General features: G+C 40.6%; 1 long non-coding RNA gene across 1 annotated transcript; it reads right to left on the reverse strand.

Annotated features, from left to right (window-relative positions):
• Positions 1-7,799: 7,799 nt before the first annotated feature.
• On the reverse strand, positions 7,800-16,122 carry LOC106098105 (uncharacterized). Its single transcript, XR_001224211.3, has 3 exons — positions 15,969-16,122; positions 8,055-8,123; positions 7,800-7,866 (listed from the first exon to the last, which is right to left on the reverse strand). It is a non-coding gene; the product is annotated as an uncharacterized LOC106098105 (long non-coding RNA).
• Positions 16,123-22,685: the final 6,563 nt, after the last annotated feature.

Consider the following 22,685-nt stretch of genomic DNA (forward strand, 5'->3'; position numbering starts at 1 on the left):
TCTGTTGTTTACTTTTTGATTTATTATTTGATTTTCTACATGTTTTACATGTTGCAAGTGAAATATGCCTCATTATATAAAAAAGGGTCACTGCAGTAATTCGAGAATGTGAACGTACCAATAACCTAGAAACAACCAATTGCCAACATACTAAACAAGTCTGATAAATTGTATGCATGCTTGTGACTGCATTGTATGCACAGTACATAGTACACTAAATAGTTTGTGGTTGTTCCGTTGGTGTTTGGAGCATTTCAGCTGACTGTTATTACAGTATGCTGATGTGCATGTAAAATATTAATCACTGGTGCTTTAATTTCAAGGTGACCTCCAAATAAATAACATGACATGGGAGACAGCAGGCATATCTGCTGGTTTTCAGCATGCATGTATATGAGATGGAAGAAATGTAAAGGATCATTTATTATAAACAAAGCATAAAAAGGTGGCACACGATTATTCCAAGAAAATGCACCCAGAGTGTGCATGAGCAGAGTGCAATCGGATTTTGGTATTTGGGAAAACCTTTGAAAATGCATAAACGTCAAAATACTTAATTTATGGTTTAGCTGCAACCATTGATGAATTCCATCACTTAACTTCCAGTCAAAAGAGATTATTGGGCTTTATAATGCAGCCAGTAAAATATCAATAATACTGGATGAGGCTGTTGGCGGTTTTTGCACACTGCTCTTTTGTTTGGTTTTAAATGAGCTGCATCAAACTCAATGACCACAGAAGCCATTAACAATGGGCACATCTGATGAAATCACACGTGAACACTTTGAGCACAAAAGCAGAGTATGCAATAGTATTTTAGGCGCTGAAATAAGATATGTGTATATATCTTATGCAATGTATTTGCACAAAAGTCTAATTTTGTACATACTATTTAAGGCAGTTTATCCAAACAATGAAAGCATCACTTTCAGGCTAAATCTCTGCAGGGATTGTGACCTTCTTGTATAGATTTTACTAAGCCAGGTAAGTGCTTTGCATGTAGACATTTGCTATTGGACCTGTCGCTGGCATGAGAAGCCCAGTAGTTGCAATTACTCGCTGATCATCGCCACGAGCCAGATAATAATTAGAGGTTGGCAAAATTCAGGGCCAGGCTGGGGAGATATTGATTTCTCCATGTTCTCTCTTTGGAAGGATCAAGAAAATAAGACATGAAATTTACTGTCTTCATAAAAGTTTTACTAAATCAGGCCAATTGAAAGGACTATTGACAGCTTTTTCATTACCATACATAGTGTTCTCTAAAGCGTTTTTGAGTATTAGCAATAAGAGTGCAGCTTTCTCCTTTGTGTCTTTCATGCACCAATAAATAATGGCTCCTTTGGAATATTTGCAGGTAATTTTAATCACCCAGTCACACATATAACCTCAGTGAGGTTATAACAGGATTACCTTCCAATTTAGCACTGACAAAGAGCGCCTTAAGCTTTCATCTGAGAAATGCACATATGAAGGTGCATAGAGAGAAAAAGGAATACATCGGCATATTGCTAAAGACTGAAAAACGGAGGATGGAACAAATGATTATTCTCTGTTTTCCTTAAACAAATTAGATTGGGCATCAAACATGGCCATAAAAGTTCTCAGAAGACCTGATATGTGGGCAAATATAGGGATTCGGTGGGAGAATTAGATCTGACAGAGAGACGAAGAAAACGCTGGCGTTCTGTGTGCACACAGACAAAGTCAAAAGCAGTTGGATTTGAGTTGTTGCGTGCGAGAGAGAGCGATGTGCAGACCGAAGCTCAGGGGGTCATTTCCCTTCCTCAATGGACAGACTATTAACTTTTTGATTGGCAGCAGGGCTGACGCTGGCTGTTCATCATTGAGCCCTGTCGATTCCTCAGCATCTGGAAACAGCGCATAAATTCAAAGGCCCGAGTATGAACAGTGCATCTCAGCATCCTCTGAAAGAGCTGCATCACACGGCCATAAAGAAAAACAGCAGCATTTCACTGACACTGATTTCCTTGCTGGCAAAAGTCGCAGAAATAAATGACTTGGTGCACTCTGCACTACAGAGAAGGCTGAGTGCTGACAGCCTTTCTCAGAGTAGTTTTGCTGTATTTTTTGCTTTATTTCTCCCCCTATCTGCTGTTGACAGGATTGAATTGAGAGTGGACAGGATGATTTCAGCAAATTTTATTTGAAAAATACCAAAGCCTTTCTTACCGCCGACTATTTAGTGATGGAACTTTCTAAACCTTTCTTGGCCTTTGCTTTAATTACTTTTAACAGGGGAAGAAAATATGGCTGTTAGGGTTTATGGGGGCAAGAGAGAGGGAGAAAAAAAAGGGCTGGCCTGTTTTATCTGCCCTTGCACACGCATCAGTGTAATGATGACAAAACGGGATGTTAACTAATGATTAGTAGAAATGGTTGCAGTTAATTAGTTGGTCCTTCGTTTATCGTTCCATTTGCACATTTTGGGGAGCAATCGTTATTAATTAGGGCCATCATGCCGAAAGGGGTGAGGTGGAACCCTACAGCCAAGTTAATCAGGCTGCAATGAAAGCTCCATTATCCTGCTCCGTCCCGTTGGCCTGTGATCTATTAGCATTATCTAAAAGCCGCAACAGGATCAACGACAAGTATAAAAAAAAATCAAAGGGACATAAATAGGGTGAGGTTTGATTGGCCCAGTTCTTGGGTCAGTGGTTATATGGGAAACTCTCACATGATATTCTGTGGCTTTTTGTACCATGGCGTAAATCTCTGCTGTTGGTATTGAATGTATTGGAGGTGGTATTTAGCATGCGTGACTAGGTGGTGGAGCTGTCTTGATACAGCTTGGTTTGAAAAGGCGAGGTGTTTGCCAGTGAAGTTGAGGGTAAAACAGCCACTTTACTTAAGGAAGGTCTTAGCACTGTGTAGTTTGGTGTCAACAGGATGGCAGCAAGAAATGCAAAACTGATAATGATCTGAAAAATCTTAGTATAGTATTGAGTCTTTATGGCTTAGGTGTGAAATTATACAAGGAGAAAAAAAAAAGGTGACTACTGAGTATTTTGGACCGGTTACAATTATGGTGATAATGTGGGATCAAGTGAAGGCCTTGGCCATCTGGCAAACACTGGCCATGAGGGACAAATTCATATTTGCTGACTGGCTATAAGTTGTTGTTGTTGTTGATGGCTGGTTGCTTAAGCCCCAGGGATAGGGAAAAACTTGTATTCCCCAACTGGTTGGGAAAATCGTCCTTGTGATTGCTTTGTTTGCTAGCATATTCTAACAGTTGTAGTTTGAATGGGCTAGCCAGCTGTTCTCTGAGCTGTAATGAAAGTGTGAAAAAGTGTGTTGCAAGTTTTACTACCGCTTGGCTGGTAGCTAGAAAATATTTGCAGACAAACATGAAAAATGAAAGGGAACTGTGGCAATCACTAGGAAGTTTTTCTTGCAGCATCTCTGTTGCAACTGATTTCACCCAGTGACAACTAGCAACCTCTAGCAATCACTGCCAGCTGGTATCACATCCATTATGGCAGAAAAGACTTGAGCGATGTGTACAGTTATCTCTTTGTAGAGCTTAAGATCATTTTACATTACATTATTGCAACCTGGGTATTATATTTTAATGTACTTTAGTCAATTCAATGTACATCCTTCTGTTACTAATACAGTCCAAGAACACCAACTATGTGTGAATCAATGATATTTCACCATTTACTCCTCTTAACTCAGCTTTTGTTAAGAGCTACAGGGCCCAGCTGTTTTAGCAAATTACTGAGCATTAAAAATAAATGAAACAATGTGTCTGTGACCTTTCTTTTTTAAAGATTCACCTTTTCAGGAATGAATGGCCTTGAAATTGAGTGCCACAGATAAGGCAGGGAAGCCTTATCCCTGTGGAGACAGAATAGCGGTTTTGATCTTTTCATCTATTTGTTGCGAACAAGATAAACATTAAAGAAAAAAAAAGTCTTATCGCTTAAATAAAATTAGGAGACAGCTAGCAACAATAATGTATGATGGAATAATGAAAAGATTCTTTAGCCTAAAAACAAAATTGTTTAAAAAAAATAAGGGATTTATAATGCAGTAAGCTAAAGCAGCCAGCAGAGCTGCTTTAGATAGAATTACATGGACAAAAAAGACCTATGTAAACTATCACTTCTACTGGGTTTCCATGCACATAACTGAATGCAAATCCCTGCAACACATTAAGGTATACTTGAGACTTGCGATGAAATAATGGGTACATTCATCACAAATAACCAGGGACTGGGCACCAAAGTGTAAAGGAGGAAATCAATGCATTTTCCCAGCTTATTTCATGCAAATGAGCTTTGAAGGAAACTGATATGGTTAAAGCAAGGTTACAGAAAGACACAGAGAGAGGCCAGTGTCCCCTGGAAATCAATAGAATAAACTTGAGAAATGATTTAGATAGAGCAGATATGAACATTGAAATAAACAAATAACCTTAAAGGAAATCAATCATATAATTTAAAGAGTAAATGGCTTGAACCGGGGTGATCTCCCTTATGGTTTAGACAAATGGAAGATTTTTAATTTCATCATTGATATTATGCCAGACTTGGAGATTTTGCAGATGGCTGCAACCAGGAGGAGGGGAGAAAAAATCAATTGAGTCTAGTTCTGTGGTCTTAAGAGATGTTAGATATTTACAGCATGGAGGTATGGAGCCTTGTATAAATTTACATTTTAAGAGATAAAAGACCTCTGTATTTTATCTTGTTATTGATAATAGAAACTGTCGACTTTTATCCTGTCCCATCTCAGGAAAGCCTAGCTGTCGGGCGAGCGTGTTTTGTGTATGTGACTGAGACAGGGGTTGAGAGTGTGTTTGTGTCCATGAGAGGGAGCGGGGAGAGAATACCAGAGACAGAGCAGTGGTCGGAGGCAATTTCAAGCCTTTATTTTCTTGATACACAAAAGGCAGGCTTTGTGTGCGGTTGTTTTTTTCCTCTCCTCCCCATCCCGCTTCCACGTCAAAGCAATTGAGGTGGCATAATTGCATCAGAGGTCCAGAAATATAGGGTTGCAATTTAGAAGGAGGATGAGAAGAAGAGGAAGAAGAGGAGAATGAGAAGAGAGTGAGAGAATGTGTGTGTGTGTGTGTGTGTGTGTGTAGGGAGGGTAGGAAAGGCATCTCAGACAGGTTCATTTACGGCTGGAACAGGGACAGAGAGGTTAAGACATTGTGACAAGAGACAAAGTAAATGTATATGTAAATGCAAGAGGTTGTTATCACTCCTAAAACACTATGCAGCTTTTTCGGGCTTTGGAGACCTAAATTATATTTAGGCCACATAAAATCCAATAGTCCAACTGTGACCCACTGCTATGTAAATGGTTCAGGTAATTCTTTAAAACACTGCAGTGGTGGCCAAACGGTGAGCACAAATAACAACAAAGTGTTTACATCATTTGAATGATTTAGGACTACTTGCAGCGATCACTTTAATAGACTCCAGTGTGCTGGCACAGACTTCCAGGTTACAGCTTTCCCTGCTTTTCTCACTGTGATTCTACACAGACTTAACAAGAAGCACTTTGAAACAGGCTGAACTAAATGTGTACAACCTAGATGTCCACGATAGGCTTTTGCATGCTTTCGTCTGTAGATGCTCGTGAGGCATTACATTTCAGAAAACAGTTAGTGTTAAATTTTCACCTGCATTATTGGTATGAGACTTTATTATTTTTTAGTTCAACATGTAGTGAGCATTAAATGTACTGGGCAAAGATTTTTCCTAAAAAGAAACTCCAATAACCGCAGTCTCCCTGAACCTGCTTCTGCTGGAAGCAACTTCCAGATAAAAGGAAGTTCTTCCTTCCCACTGTTGCCAAGTGCTTGCTCATGCTTTGCTTTGAGCTGACTGCTGTTGTGAACTGACTCTATATGAATAAAATTCAGCTGAACTAAACTTGAACTTGTTTGCATTGTAGTTTTCCACAGACATTCCTGTATTATACATTATTTTTTAACTCTTCTGACACTAATCACATTTTTAAAACTGTCTTAGACATTTTTACTTTGGACTGCAAAAAATCTCCACTTAACATTGCATTTAGTTCCAAGTTCATAATACATATTTTTACCTTTAAAAGATTATTTTTGGCCATACTAAGTATATCATATTGCAACTTGCAGAAGTTGCAATATGAATTTTGATTGTTTTTGGTGAAAAGCTTTACAAATTGCACTGTGGTGAATGCAGTCGATCAATTACAGATAGAGATATCTTCCAACAGTTTTTGTAGACCAAAACAGAGCTAAAAGGAGACAGAGCATTGTACTTATGTTTTCCAGATGGCCAGCAACATGACTTCAATTGAATGCTAATTTTGCTCCATGAATAATGCATGAGGAAACTGGCAGTTTGCCAACATGTGTTACTGCCGCCCCCAAGTGCCACAAACATTCAGGTGGTGCAGGTGTGAAAACCTGGAATACGTTTTGTCTTGCCACCAAGTATTTGATTTTACGTGATCTCTTTCCTTTTTGATAATTACATTTTTTTTTCAATGTTGGCATCTAGAACTTAGCTTAAATGCCTTCAATACAATATACAAATCTTAAACTAAAAAATGGGAAAGCCCTCTGGGCTACATGTTGTGTGGGTTTAATGTAAGGACTAGGACTGCATGCTAAAGAACAGGGTATGTGCAACAGTTGGCATTGATAGGTGCTGTACTTTCATATCCAGATGGGTGAAAAGCAGAGCAGTATTAGCCACAGTAAGAGCAGACTCATTTGGTTTGCCACCAGCATGCCCTTCTCTTTTTTTCACCTCGATTGCCTGCTGTTAAAAGAGGTGTATCCAGCCACCCCTTGTCCACTTTAATTTTTAATTACCATCTTCCGCTCACCTTTGTTATAGTCATGACACGCTCGCGTTAAGCCGTGTACAGCAGGCAGGCAGGCAGGCAGGAAGGCTGGAGGAAGTAGGGGTGGGGGAAGAGCTGGGGGTTCGCTTGTTCTGCCGAACAGAGTGGCTAGATTCACTTCTCTAATTATGCAGACAGACGTGCTCAGGGGTGAACTCTGGTACCAACACGCTGCCTCTGACATGGGATCAGGGCCCCAGGGCCAGTTCTAAGGCCTGCTGAAGGATAGGGAGGGTGGGAGCACCGAGAGGGGGACAGCTGAGAACGAATGCACAAGAATAAAAGCAGAGGGATGACTGCTATGGTGAAAATTAATTTTAAATTTGTATTTAGGAAAACTTTACTCTAATTTTTTTTAAAAAGTGAAGACGTTCTGTGCAATTTGCAAGTGGAACACTTACTATTTGTATTCATATTAGGTTATTATTACTTCAACAGTCCACTTAAAACATGTTTACTAAGGGATATAATGACATATCCTCTTGCACTGGTGATCCACAAACCAAGAAACCAAATAAAAACCATTTATTAAAAATCTGATAGCAAAATGACCGAAGTGATGCTGTTAGTCTCCTGTAGCTCTGCACAAGTACGGAGGGCTGTAATCGAGCATGTGAATTAACACATTTTGCGAGGCATGTATAATTGATATGAATTGATTCTTTTCAGCTCTGCACAAATGCTCTATTGCTATGCGTGTTTGCATACTTGCAGGGGGGTGAGGAGAGAGGAGTCAGGAGCGAGCTGCCATTAGTGCCAGCCAGTTTGATAGATGCAGTAATTGATGGGTCAGCATGCTGCAGAGCGGCCGCTAAAGCTTTGTTAATTGTCATAAGAAGTTCAGATTGATTGGGGCTGCTGCATTAGTACATACAGTGGAATTGATTAATGTTTTGTTCTGAAACGAATACGTGTAATGGATGGGTTGGTGTGGCACTTTATTTATTGAATTCATTAATGCAAGCCTCGGGACAAGAGTGATGCCAGTGGCTAGAAAGAGAGAGGAAGAGAGAGAGAGAGAGAGGAAGTGAGTTTTTAAACAGGGGTATTAGCTTGTGGTAACACATACTTTAGACTATACTGTAAATACATTAACTATGTGCAGATGGAGAGACAGGAGGAGGCAGGCAAGACATTATGCACAGATTTCATTTGGTTTAACAGTTTTGTGTACTTACCCATATGGTGGCACCAGAGAGACTAAACTAGCCTCAGAGAATGTAAATTGGCACCGATGGCACGATCATCTATAAAACCCAAATAAGCAAAACATCATATCTTATCAGTTGCTGGTGACATACTTAAGTCCTACGAGGTTAATCTCCAGGAACAGCTGCAATAAACAGACCAACATTATTGGTATCTGACTAAATGGACTACCTTGATGAAGGCCACAAGAATATAGTATATTCTATAAAGTACAAGGTCTAACAGCTTCAATCTTTATGCTATTTTTTGTGACAGGGTTCAGTGCCAGGACCTTTCTATTTACAATGTAAACGTTTCCCTTATTCAGTAAACATAGAAACATAGCATATTTTCATTGCTTTGCAGATGATACCCAGCTTTATATATTCATGAATCGGGAAGATACACTTTTACATCCAGAATCAGCTTTAAAATCCTCCCCCTTACGTACGAAGTCTTGAATCATTAGGTCCCATCTTATCTTAGAGACCTCATAGTTTGACATCATGCTAATAGAGCATCCTCTCTTGGACAGCTGGTTTACTTGTGTTTTCTTAGGGCCTTTAAAAGTTGAAGTCTTCGACTTTCAGACCCCTCTTCTGTGGATCCAGCTCCCAGACTGGAAACAGACAGCCGCTCTACTTTAAAGATTAAGCTTTAAATGTTCCTTTTATGATAAAGCTTGTAGTTAGAGCTGGATCTGGTGACCCTGAATCCTCACTTAGGCCTAGGCTGCTGGGGGCTGGACTGAGCTCTTTTGTATTTATACACAACTTTGCATTTAATCATTAGTCAATATTAATCTCTGGCTCTCTTCCATAGTATGTGTGTGGGGGTTTTTTTGTGTGTCTCCCTCAGCCTCCACCTGTTGCCACAGTTGGCCCCGCCCCTTCCTGAGCTTGGTTTTGCGGGAGGTTTCTTCCTGTTAAAAGGGAGTTTTTTCTTCCCATTTTTAACCTTGTGCTTGCTCATAGGGGGCCATCTGAATATTTAACTTTTCTCTGTGTCATTGTATGGTCTTTGCTTTATGACATAAAGAATCGTGAGTCTACTGTTGTTGTGATTTGGTGCTTAAAAAATAAAAGGGAACTGAAATTTAGTATTACAACTTTTTCTTAGCAATCATGGTTTATTGTTACAATAGAATACAATGTTTTAATTCTAAAAATTCAAATTTGAAGGTGTTCTCAGGGGCTATATTTTATGTTTGCAGCCTTGATAAAAAATGCCTGTATAGTTGCAGGTGAGAGCAAACAGGTTGATCAGGATTTGTAGTTGTTTCCCCTGATAATTTTAATGTTATAGGGAACATAGGGAAAGGTGAGGTCAAGTTTAACACAGCAGTTTAAAGAAGTTACATGCAACCTCTCTGTAATCATGTTAAGAAGGACAAGAAAACAAGGAATTTCCCCTTAAAATGGAAAAGTGGAACCTCTTAATTGTGTTTGCAGACCTATGTGTGGGACTGCTGGATGAAAGTAAAGGAAAAAGAGAGGGAAGCACACATACACACACAAATTGTTGGATGCACAGTAACTCAAACAATAGTACACAAAACAGCTTATTGCCATTAACAAGATTACATTCTAAACCATAAAGTCAAGCTGTAAAAACATGAACATAATCTTGTCAACATGTCAGTGGCAGCATTATAGCAGGGACAGGGGACGCCGGTTTAACCCCCACAACAGTGAGACTGTGTGCTGCTGTTGTAAAATATCAGATTGTATTGCTGATTCTTTTTTCCTTTTGCACTATAAACAGATGGAGGTTTTTATATACTACTACAGTATTTACAGAGATAACCTTGCATTCAGCTCAATCTAGATATACCAGCTCCACACTTGACATTTATTGTTTATGTTTCATGGGAAAATATGTCAGTATTCTTAATGCACCCTGGAAGAGGGCCAGCTCGGGCACTTTTAAAGCGCCCCGAGTCCCTGTGCCACTCAAATAACCATGTAAAGCTCTGTCGGATCACAGGCGGGGATAAAAGAGAGATGGGATAGGCAGCAGACAGTAGCTCAGTGACAAAGTGTAACACAATTAAAACAATAAAGTCTCACAAATGAACATGTCACTGTGGAACCTTATCAATTAGGCATCAAAGTGGAGGCCGCCTCTGAGGTGCTTCCACCTATTCCTCCTGTCGCGCAACACCCTAATAACTCCCTCTCTCCCGTCAACCGCAAGCCTATTTGTATGCGTCTGAGTTTCCTCCTCGCACAGCGGCATGGTCAGATGCTCTATTAATCTTTCTATATGAACAGTTACTGGCGCTGATGAAATTGGGCCCAATGAGGCGAGCCTCCAGTGGCCAGGATAGACCCCATTCATCTTGATTTGATTCGCATGCTGACACCGGAGCACTCTGATGACAGAGGTTAAGTCAGTGAGTGGCCGTTGCCTTCTTGTTTGCTCTTTCAACTCCCCATCTTTAACCACTGGCCGCCCGTAGAAAAGAGAGGCGGGAGAAGCTGGGGGTCGTGTTGGGGGTGTCTCGTGTCGATTTTATGGGGGCACAAACTGGAACATCCGATAACTCCCACATGGCTGATTTCACCCCCTGTCACCAGCCGCCACATCTCAAACAAATATACACAGCGGCGGCACTTCTCCTTGATAGCGTGTGACTTGGACAGATCAGAGATAGATGGGGGAATAGAAACAGCTGCCTGACAAGCGGCACCTTCTCTCATCCAGCAATTTCACAGTGTCATTTTGGGATTATTTCATTACTGGCCATGATCCATGACTGAAACTCATTTTGGCCCTGAGTGCTCAAAGAAAATGTGTGACGTGCAGTTGAGGAGAGGCGAGCGATGGTAGCACAGCACAGAAGAAAAACTTGGAATACTTAGTTTTGGGCCATTTGAATAATTAATCTTCAATGCTTTAAAATATTCATAGGAAAACTTTAGGTCGTCACTGGATACTGTGCGAGCATAGATTGTTTTTCTTGGACACAAACGGTTTGGTCTTCTGGTGAGACTGTTTATTTGGGATTTGAAATACAAGTTTAATTAGTATTAGAGCAGTGGCCAGCTAGCAATACCAGTTGTCTGTTTCTATGCTTCACTAGCCACTGAGACAGCTCACTGAGCCAAGGCTATGATGTCAGTAAGAAAGACATCCAAGGGCCTGCAGTGGCTTGCAGAACTCCATCCTCCAGCGCCTCTTGCTTTTGCTAGGTGCCTCTCATGTTACAGCAGGATTCTAGGCAGAGGATCCCGGGCAGGAAGTATCGCCGCATTAGCACCATTTGATTAATTAAGAATGTTTAATTTCTAAAATGGAGCATGAGACGGAGACATGACTCATAGCTTGCCATTTCCATCCTATCTGTAAATTTAAAAAAAGAAAGGAAACCTACCTAATGATTTGGCATGCGCGGAGGCAACACGATACCGTGCTCATTTTCAGTGCATGCTACGCACTGGCACTTTATGAAAACTAGCTGCTCTTGTTGAGGAGCATGAATGATGAGGTGGCCGTTTGAAACAGGAGCCTCCGCTGAGAGAACATGCACGAGCAATCTCTCTCTCTCACACACAAAGCCGACATAATCGGCAGCATCATGAGTGTTGACACACAATGTACCTATATTGCCATTCATCCCTTTTTCCGGCACAATCACCCCATGGTGTTGTCGTAGGTGTATTCAGCTGCATGTTAAGAGGCTTTGTTTATGTTGCTAAATTCGTCCTTTACAAAACCCAGAATGTTAATTGTTCCTTGTCTGTCATACTGCTTTTCATGTTTTGAATGGGAGTAATTCACACCAATGACAGATTATCTCCACTGACTCCACTGTCACCTACGCCAGCACACACACACTTATGTGTGACAAAATGTGTATACATTCACCACTGGTATTGTTACCTCCCAGTCAGAGTCTACTATAAACCGCTTAGACATGGAGGGCTTTGCACCCTTTATAGCCTCCCTACCCCAAGTCAGCAAAGAGGTCTGCAGGAGTCTCACACACAGCTAAAACAGCTACTGGTGAAGGTTTTGAAGTTATCTGCATTTCTCACCAATTAACCTAATCACATGCATATCTTTGGTCTGTGCAGGAAGCCGGAGGAGGTGGAGAGAATCCACACAGACATCGAGGAGAACCTGCAAACCTTGCACAGAAAGGCCCAAGGTTCAAACCCAGTACCTTCTTTCTGTGAGGCAACAGTGGTAACTACTGGCCCACTCTGCCGGCCTGCTATAGTTCCTCTGCATTTCTCCAAATTCCATAATCCCCCCTCGTTGACAACGGCCTACGTATATAAACTTTTACCCAACAGAGTGCACAAATCACTCATATGGGCTATTTAGAATCACCATTTACCCTAACCACTCTAAGTGCACGTCTTTGGACTATGGGAGGAAGCCGGAGTACCCGGGGAGAACCCACGCTTACACGGGGAGAACATGCAAACTCCACACAGAAAGGCCCTGGTCGGATGGTGATGTTTTCCATTACCATCTGACACACACTTTTACATAAATCATCCCTGTATTGTAGCTTAAGTGAGTATAGATCAAAGGATTTGCACCCAGGCATAAATAGATTATACATCTATTCTGAATGTTATCAACCCATTGAATGGTTGTCAGCTGTTATCAGGCCTATACATACTGCTTGTAGGTGGCTGATTTGGATACTGTATTTTTAGGTTAAATGAAAAAACTAAACTTTGGATGGCAGAGGTGTGGGAGTGGTCTAATCTAATTCATTCTCTTATCTTTGAAGTTTGAGAGTCATCATTTGTTATGTTTCAGTGTTCTATGATTTGGGTAGATTTAGGTATCAGAAGTACTTTGTTGATATTAAGAAAGGTCTTGATTCAAAAGGCCCTAAAAAGGATACAGCAGTAGCAGCTTTGTTTCATAGTGGAAAACCTATTGGTATTAAGGAAGGAAAACCCTGCATCAGTTTTGGTTGGTTCATGTTATACTGTGACTGTCTTATACCATGGCTCTTAACATGATGGCAGTCAGTGCCGCTACAGACTCTGATGTTCATTCTTTGTTTGGGTTTAAAAGGGTCAACTGTGTTTGTGATCTGTTTTAATAACCTTCAAGTCAAGCTTTGAAGTCTGGGAGTTATATTTAAAATGCTTTTTTAAGGCATATTTGGGATTTCAGCAACCTAAATAACGCCCCAACAGGCTCTAGTTTTAAACTTTGAAAATCAGAGATCTATTATAAAACATATTGGACTGTTTTGAGAAAATGACCAGATTTATCATTGCATCTGTGCATTCATCTACTCATTCAAAGGATTTTGTTTCAAGCTGAAGTGTCAGAATGGGTGAAAACCTGCGAATGGTCGCTTTGTTGATGAATGGCAGATCAAAATTACTTCAAGATAACTCAAGAATAACTTATAAATGTAGTGTTTAGACTAGTCCTGCCTCTATAACTGACATTTAATAAGGTCTCAGTCACACAGACCTAAAGACCAGCTGCCAACCAGTTGACCAGTTGCCACAAACTGCAGGTTTTGCATTCCCCAAACAGTTGGTGATAGGTAGTTGGAGGTTGATGGCTATCGTCAGGTGAATTCCTTTATAAAGTGCTTATATACCTCACTTTGCTTTGGTTGCAAGCAAACTGATGCTGTCATCTGTAGTTTGCATAAAAATGCTGACTTATTAAAAAACTCACCAAGTACTTGCTGAGCGAAGTGAAACTTGAAAAAGTACAAAGCAAACAAGAATTGGAGCAAGTTTGACTTCACAGTAAAACATTGAGCCTTACCACAGCAGCCAACATGTTTCAAAAGGTGGAACTTTTATTTTGAAGGCAGACTTTCTCCATTTACAGTTTGCATTGCGTTCTTCACAGTTTCACTACAGCCCAGCGAGTAGTTGGGGAATGTTTGCAGACAAGTTGCCGATTTTCGAACAAACTATGGAGGACGTTTTCGGTGCAGCACTGTTTACCTCTTTCCAATCATTTCACCCACCAGCAGTCACTACCCACCTGGTCATGTAACACAGATTTTTCACTACTGACCTGTAGTTGCCATGGGTCACTGACCAGTCCCTGGCCTTTGTGACTAGAGATCACACAACAAAAGCCACAAAATGGCATACAGAAGCCAGCTCCTGCTAAGAGGTCAATTTGAAGTCAGCCAAACTGATAAGTTTGAAGAGGCAAATCTTTTGGGTTAATGAAAATCAGAAAGTATAATGAGTAAATTATAGCTTTTTTTTGCGGATGCCCACTGACAGTGCTCCCTGTACTGAGGTACATTAAACTAAAACGAACAAAGCATACATTGCAGGTTAACTCTCATTTATTGTTCAATTCTGTTGTTATTTAAATGATTAAAAAAGCACAATTTTTCTATCACAAGGCAATGTCAGTTATATCTGTCATGTACTGTAAATCGGATTGTTATGGAGAAGCATAATGTTCACAGAAATGGTCTCCATAGAATAAAATGCACATTTTTTTCATAGACGTTCATTTTACAACATTTTGTCGCCTTGGATGCTAGCAGAGACAAATTTATCTACAGGGTAATTATTTTTCTGTTTGTCTGGGTCCTGAGATTTGACATCAGGGAATGGACAGGCTTTAGTAAGAAAGTGTGTGTTGTGGGTGTGTGTGTGGGTGGGGGGGGGACTTGGCCCTCTGAGATTTGGCTCTTCCGACTGCAGCGGGCCAGATGGGGATAATGGAATGTCATTCTGTCAGCTCCTTGGCTGATTAGGGAGTGTTTGTTATTTATTGATTGTCTTTCATGGTGAATTATCTATGCACAGGTCAGTGCCAGCATTTTATTCCTGGAGCTCTGATGGCCGGCTATTCCCATCCTCACATAAAATCAATGAGTACAAATAAAATGGAATTTTTAAAATGGGGGGAAATTAGCAAACACCTCAGCGCAGCCGCTGTCATGCATATGTTAGCGGTGATCTCACGCAGCCTGACATGAGCCCTGTGTTTCCATGAAAGTGCACCCTTACCGAGTATTCAATTTTAACAGCAGTCGTGTCTCATTCCCTTCCAGCCTTGTCCACACCTTTTCACCCATAATCACTATGTGAGCAACTCCCATCTGTGTCAATGTGTCTGCTTGATCATACTTGTTATTAGTAAAGTAATGCTTTGATTTAGGAGATTTTTTTGAGTGTGGCCAGATTGTTAAGAGTTTTTCGAGAAAGGTTGGCTTTAGTGTCTCCATGCCAGCAGTCCTGTCAGGCAGTGCTTTGAGAAGTGTGTACCAGTTTCTGGATGCTGGTACTGTATAATGTTTTGCAAGCTAATCATCGTGATCACTTTCTTTAATCAGTGCTTTCAAGTAACAAAGCCCCCTGGGTAAAGTTGTGACTCTGATATGTGGTAAGCACAGAGGACTATATGACCCATGAAAGGTAAATACGTACCAGATTTAAATTTAACCACTGCTTCTGAAGCTCTGTCAGTGTCTTGGGACTACTGCTACATTTAGATGAGTGAAATTCCCTTTTTGACCACATGCAGGCTTGTAGTACTCACTGGATTTCTTTCAAAGTGTTGCAAAGTGCTGGTTGTCTCCTTATCTGATGCATAGTTTAACATAACATGGCACTGCAATAATCTGTCAGTGTATCTAGATACAAATTTAACAGAGATCAAATTTGACCTGAAAGCAGATGAAGTGGAGAAATTAGGACAATGTCTACTTGCTGATATTACTAAACCCCTTTAATGTCCGCGGGTCCTATTTTAAAGGAGCGCTAACATGCTAATTTCCAGCTATATGTTATAAACGTGAACTCTGCTTACATAGCTTTGTTCAAAATAATCCTTATTTATGTTATACTGGGCTTTTTTGCAGGTTTACAGTTCACTTGCTGCCTGAAACAAGCTGTTTTAACAGACACACAAACAAAGAAATGGAGAGCGCTCACCTTCAAAGTAATAGTTGAATCTTTTGAAATATGTTGGTTGTAGCAGTAAGGCACAACTTTACCTTTGCTTTTCATTGTTTGCACTGCACTTTTGCATGTTTCACTGCAACTTGCAGAGCAAATGCTGAGGATTTGCAGACAAGTCAGTCTCCCATGCAGACTATGGGTGACTCTGGAAATCTGCTACCAACCAAAGCAATCACAGTGAGCTTTTCAGTCCAGCACCCCCTTTGTGACTGATTTCACCTGGCCTCATTAGCAACAGGCGATCACTAACCAGTCTAGGCCTGTGTGATTGTGACCCAATGTGATCATATTAGAGACATGCACTCTTGCTGACATTATACAGATACAAGAGTAAAAAAAACAAAGAAGAAATCTGAAGGATTATAGCCTGAGCTTTTAGTTCACAGGGATTACTTTAACATATCCTGATATCCTCGTGATTTTAAACGTTCACCTACATTTTAGCAGTTTGCATCTGATAGTAAAAAGGGAAAATCACGATATGTCACCTTTAAACACCAGCGACTTAGGGAATGGCGTGGCGTTGTTGTGCATGTGCACTCTTCTATCCTAGCCTTCATTTATTTAGTTCATTTCTCTTTGACAGGGTACAGCTACTATTTATGGTGCTCAAGAGTCGACAGCTGTCACGACTGCCTCTCCTTACACAAACCCATTCTCGTCCTCTTTCTGCCTTTCTGTGTTGTCTGCAATGTTTGTGTGCTCGAGATGGATGCAGCCCTCTTTATTAGATAGCATCAGTCTTTTGTCAGACGACTAGAATTGCTCAGTGGTGGCTGTCTGCGCCACTGCACTGGATTTCGCTCGAGCCCTCTGAGGCCGATCGCTCAGGCTTTTTGTTTAACCTGGCGGCCATGTGATGGGGCTCGCTCGGCCTCGTCATCCCGAGCATAAAAGGCGTTGGTGTCGGGCCTTCTTCACAGACCAAACGGCTGTCCTAGCCACATTGACTTTCTGTCAGTGCCTGCCCGCTTATTGTTTGTGAGTTTGATTAAAAAAGAAAAAAAAGAAGGAGGAAGACGAAAAATGCAATTACTCAAGTTGGAGGAAACCGAATGCAGACCTCATAGAGATAATCACAGACTAATGTGACATTCCTCCATCACCACAGCAACCATAGAAAAGCCTCTGAGCAGCAGAAAAGTAGTATGGGAGAAAACACACACACACACACACACACACACACACACACACACACACACACACACACACACACACACACACACACATACACACTGCTGTGCTATACAGGAACAGATTCCACTCTTCTGTAAACTTTAGTTTTTTTTGTGTGTGTGTGCTTGGATGTCCTTCGCTCTTGCAGAAGTGTAATGGCTTGTTGTGCACAAATGGATCTTTATGAAGCATCACAGCCGCATCTGTTTCACTATGCATCCATTAAAGTAGCTGAAGTAAAAGTATTGTGCTGCTACAGTACATCTGGACACTAAGAAGTGTTTCTGTCTCAAGCTGGTTGCACGTTGACGCTGAAGATGCCTTAAAATCACAATCATAAAGTTTCACTAAGGGAATAAACCAATGTAACTGAGGCAAACACCCCCAAAAATGTGTTACTTCCACAGACACGCACTCACTTACACTCACTTAGTGACTGCGGGTGGTATATCTGTGCGTGGTGCGTCTCTTAATTTCTGCACAGTAAACAGCTTCCAGATGCAAGAGTTTCCTGCTGGCCCCGCCCAGTCCAGATGCCCAGTCTGCCAGCAGATCTGCCTCAAATTGGGCACATTTGAGCAATCATTTAGTTCCCATCTTCCTGAAGGGGAAACTTTTATTAATAAAGCCTTTTCATCTCTGATCTTTGATTAAAATTGGTGGTGCTGGGGGTAGTGGGGAGGGATAATGGCTTAGCCATGTGAAACCAGGTTGGAGGCTGACTGCATTAAGTGGAACTTGTGTTGGGGGGAGGCGAGGTGTTGTTGTTTTTTAATGTTTGTTGCAGCACAGTGGAAGGAAGCTGGTGATAGGAAAGAAAAAGGACATCCTCTGCTGTAAGTGGTTCCAGGTTATCTGACCCCCATACTTACTCGAGCATGTTGCCCTCAGCCACAAACTCAAGAAACTCCTACAGTGCTTTAAATCACCCATACACCACTGCCTCTTATCTTAAGCTGGAGGTTTCTAATTATATTTTTGGGGTTTTGTAAATAAGGCGAGAGAATGAAATGGAGATGTCATAGGGAGTGTGTGTGTGTGTGTGTGTGAGTTTCCACAATCCAAATCATAGCCCATTACATGCTCATTAAATCCAGCCATATCGTAGGAAAACATGGTGAAGTGGCACTGAATTAACTTTTTTGCCTCATCATAAGATAATATCATTATTTTAATGAAGTTGGCCGTGTTTACTTTATTAAATTTTGTGCATGTGTAATCTTCCTGTTGCGATAGTTAGTGAACATGCAAAAGGTACAGTTTGCAGTCGTGTGACTGTAATATCTGTAATACCTCTACTACAGCAGGGTAGAGGTGAAATTCTGGATTTCTCCAAATCTGACCAAATCACATTAAAGCAGCAACAAAGTAGCAATAAAGAAGTTCCATTCTCTTTCACACTCTGTAATCAAATATGTTTTACAATCATAAGTTAAAGCAAATTAGATGTTTTCTTTTATTTATGAGTTGTTTAAACGATGGAAGGACGTTCCATAAAAAGAAAACCGCTGCAGTAGGAATGAAACTTACGAAAACACCCTGCAGAAAAATATGAAACGTGTAGAAATCATGCTGAACAATAGTTACATTACTATACATTTTATAATTTTGTAGTATTAAATGCCAGTGCTGCAAGTGGGGAGATGTATAGGAATTGTGGTGTTCTGGAAAAATATGATTTAGGTATCACACAAACCACATGGAGAAAGTTTCTTCAAGAGGTTTAGAGAGCCTGGAAGCGCTAAGCCCAGGTGCTTCCACTCAGCTGAAATCATTGGCCACACCTGCCGTTTACGTCCACATATCGAAGAATAATAAGGACATAACCAAGCAGACCGGGCAGAGACCACATTTGGATCTTGGTTGTGAATAAATCAATGTGATGAAAGGGTTTGCTGATTCAGTAATGATATTTTTTGAAGACAGGGTGGTGGGAATATAACATATGAAACAATATAATGTTTATCTGTAAGCTTCTCTCTGCCACTGATTTATTTTTACTTTTTTTGTGTTTATTATCTCAGATTTTTGCCTCAATATCTCAACCTTCTCAGAAAATAACTTATGTCAATATTTTGAGATAATAAGCCAAATATTTTTTTTGTTTGTTTATTTGCATTTTTTTACTGATGGAAACAACCTTCCATATTTTGAGGAAGTTTTTACTTTGAAATTGTTTTGTTTTTTGTGACATTTTTTGCCAAACCAAGTTAGTCACTTCAGCATTGTTTATATATGGACCTTTGTTTCTGGCATTTTTTTTGCCATGCAGTATGTCATAGCTTTGGGTAGCTTCGGGTTACTTATGGGTGGCAAAAAACATTGTTTTTTCTTCTTTTCTTGGTTTATTATCTGTTTTTTAGTGGCAGAAACAGCCTTCCATATTTGTAAAACTTCAGTTATGGTAAAACTGCTTGTAAACTCTGTGTACTGATTTGCTTCACTGCTGCATCCCATAAGCAGACAGGTAAAAAAAAAAAAAAAGCAGAATATGAGAGGATGAAGTTTTTAGCTGCTTGATGTTGGATGACAGCGAGTTCGTCCTCCATCTGACTGCAGGTCAGCCACAGGGATGGCCTCGCGGCCACCCAATTCCCATTTCAGCATCTCTTTCTTCCTCCTCAGCTGCGACCAGCCATCACTTTCCATTTGGGCCCTCTGTGAAATGCTGACATGTTCAAAGACATATAGGATTCCATTATTTTCACTCATATGAGAGTGCCACACTTGATTCAAGCCGAGCTGTCATTGCAAACCACGGGTCCCTCCCACCTGCACACGCATGCACGAGCACACGCCCGATCCCGTCATGAACTCACTAACCTTGAAACCTGTGATTGGTGCCAGTGGAAACAAAGTCATTTTCATGTGAGCATATGATCCCTCTCTATTTAGCCAATCAAATCTGTTATGTAATTCCTAACTTACCTCCTTGGTCTCTATAAAGCAGCCGAGGGCTAGCCAGCTCGTAACGCTTCCACTGTAAATCAGAGAGATTTAATTTGAATTTCATTTCAAAGGGTTAGCCATCAATAATTAAAAGGATGTTTTTATGACTTACAGAGATCATAATTAATCTGCTCTGGGGGGGTTGGGGGGGGTTAGCTTTTACACAGATTATATCCTTCATGTTCTGTTTTGCTCTTCACAGGCCACACCATGGAGGAAGGGGACATTGATTAAGATGTGCTTAGTTGATTATAAGCTGCTGTTCCTCAGGCATCTCATAAAGAATAAAAGACATCTTTTACCTTCTTGCTCACACAGACTGTGACTCATAAAGAGGTTCATGTGCAGCCATGTTTATAACTTGTCTCCCATTTGCCTTTGTTAAATCCATTCAGTGGGGTTAAAATGAATGGTTGTGGTTTTCATTTTCAGCTTCAGATTGTAGACATCTTGATTGACTTTGTAAGCCTAGCCAAAAAGCAAAATCAAAAAATAAATACATAAGAAATTCTGCTTTTGATGAAAATCATTTTCTTGCTGACTGGACATAAAAGAAGGGAAACATTCTCGTTTTACTCACAAAAATCTCTTTTTAGTCTTTGAAACTGTAATCAAGCAGCTCTGCTCTATTGTTCTTGAGCTAACGGAGGCCAAACTTGGCAATCTTTAGAAATACATTGAACTTGTTTCATGGTGAGTTGACAAGGGAAAAGCACATCAGCAGTTACCAGTCAAACAGAAAATGGAGAGTGTCAAGCAGTACACCAAATCAAGACAGATCCTGCAGCAAAATGTGTTTAGGCATTGTACCGATTTCACTTTTCCCGTCTCGCTTCTTTTCCTGCTCCCTGGGCCAGGCGGGGAGGAATTAGCCATTATGATGGCTTCTAGCCCGGCACCTCAACTGATGGGCAGAGAAGTCTGGCCCCGTTTTCGTCACCTGTCTCGGCTTCTGGGATTTAACATGGCTGGATGTCTGGCAGCAGACGAGGCGAGGCGGTGGAGTGGGGTGGGTGCGTGAGGGAACACGGGTGGTAGGAGGGAAAAAAAAGAAAAAAACAACAACAAACAAACACAAAGAGAAATACAACATGCTTTTGAACAAAAGAATTAGATGTATGGGCACGGAGAGATTGCTTTCTGTGCTGGGGTCAGTTCATTTGACAGGCAGCATTTTTCCTGGTATATATTATATAGACATAAAGCCTAGTCTCAGAGAAAAAAAAGTGTAATAGCTGCACAAAACATAGTATTTTTGCAATAATAGCTGTTAAATTTTGAGATGACTACAATAACTTGGGGTATTTTCCAGGATGTGGCGTTGTCACAGTGGAAAATTTAGAGCATTTTGTTAATGTTGACCCAGTGAAGAGAAAGTATAACTAATAACAATGATAAATAATTGTATTAAAAGGGGACACAAATCCCAGTGGGAATGTTCCTTTACCAACAACCACCACCGCAGCTTTCTAATGTCTGAAGATACCACACATTTTACTATAAAACTGGGTTGAGACTTACTGTATTCACAGGCTGGGCCTATAGTATGCAGGGAATAGTAATGCTGAATGGGACGAAGGGTGGGTGGATTGATTTTTTCCCCACTCCCTGGTATGAAAAGGTCACTTTGATCAATGCTGCATAATTGGGACTGTATTAGGATCATATCGGGTCATTTTACTGTTTAATGATGAAATATTAAATATTGGGTAGGTAAGATTGCAGTCATTAGCGGGCTCTTTCATTTATAGCCCTTTAATTAATTTGAACCTGACCCCTAGTCCAATACTTTTGAGTGTGCAGACTTAAAAGCACTCTCTGCTGAAACCACAAGCTCTTAGCCAATTGGATCCACTTACCTATACACATACCTCACTTTGTTAATGGACATGAGAGAATAGTATTAGCACTTTAGTAAATAATATGACTCTATACTAACAGGATCCTTGGAAGCCACAAAGGAAATTGTGCTAATTACGGTCCACCCCTTTTTTTTTTTTTCAATATTTGGTACATGAAATAAAACTGCATGTTAGGGCACTTTTTAAAATCTCCACTGAAAAAAAGTCACTCTGCAGCTTTGTACATGTTAAGGAGACTTTTAATCAGATCACTGACCGACGCAGTTCATCAAATCATAAAATAGCCTGAGTTCGACTTGAAAGAAATACTTTATCACTGTCAAACTTGACTCCATATTTTCCCCAGACTTTCATTTATTCATTTCCTTCCTTCTAAAGCTCTTCATTATTAACCATGATTGGACATAAAGACAATATGTGAGGAGTCGTGCCGCCGTGTAGATGAGTGCTCTTTCTGTAAATGACCAGCAGTGGGCTGGTAAAACAGAGAGTGCGTCGGGGCAAAGGGAGGACAGTAGGACGACTAAAAGCACTTTAATGACATGGCTGGACTCGTGTTTCCTAATGATGCGGGCGAGATTAATTATACTCTGTGTATGGGTCATAATTATACCAGCACTGATCCTTTCCACTTTGGCTATGCTCGGGCACTCTCCGCCTGTTCCTTGAGTTTCAGATAATCCATCAACACTTTCACATATTC

The sequence above is a fragment of the Oreochromis niloticus genome, linkage group LG11, assembly GCF_001858045.2.
Source record: "Oreochromis niloticus isolate F11D_XX linkage group LG11, O_niloticus_UMD_NMBU, whole genome shotgun sequence".
NCBI lineage: Eukaryota > Metazoa > Chordata > Actinopteri > Cichliformes > Cichlidae > Oreochromis > Oreochromis niloticus.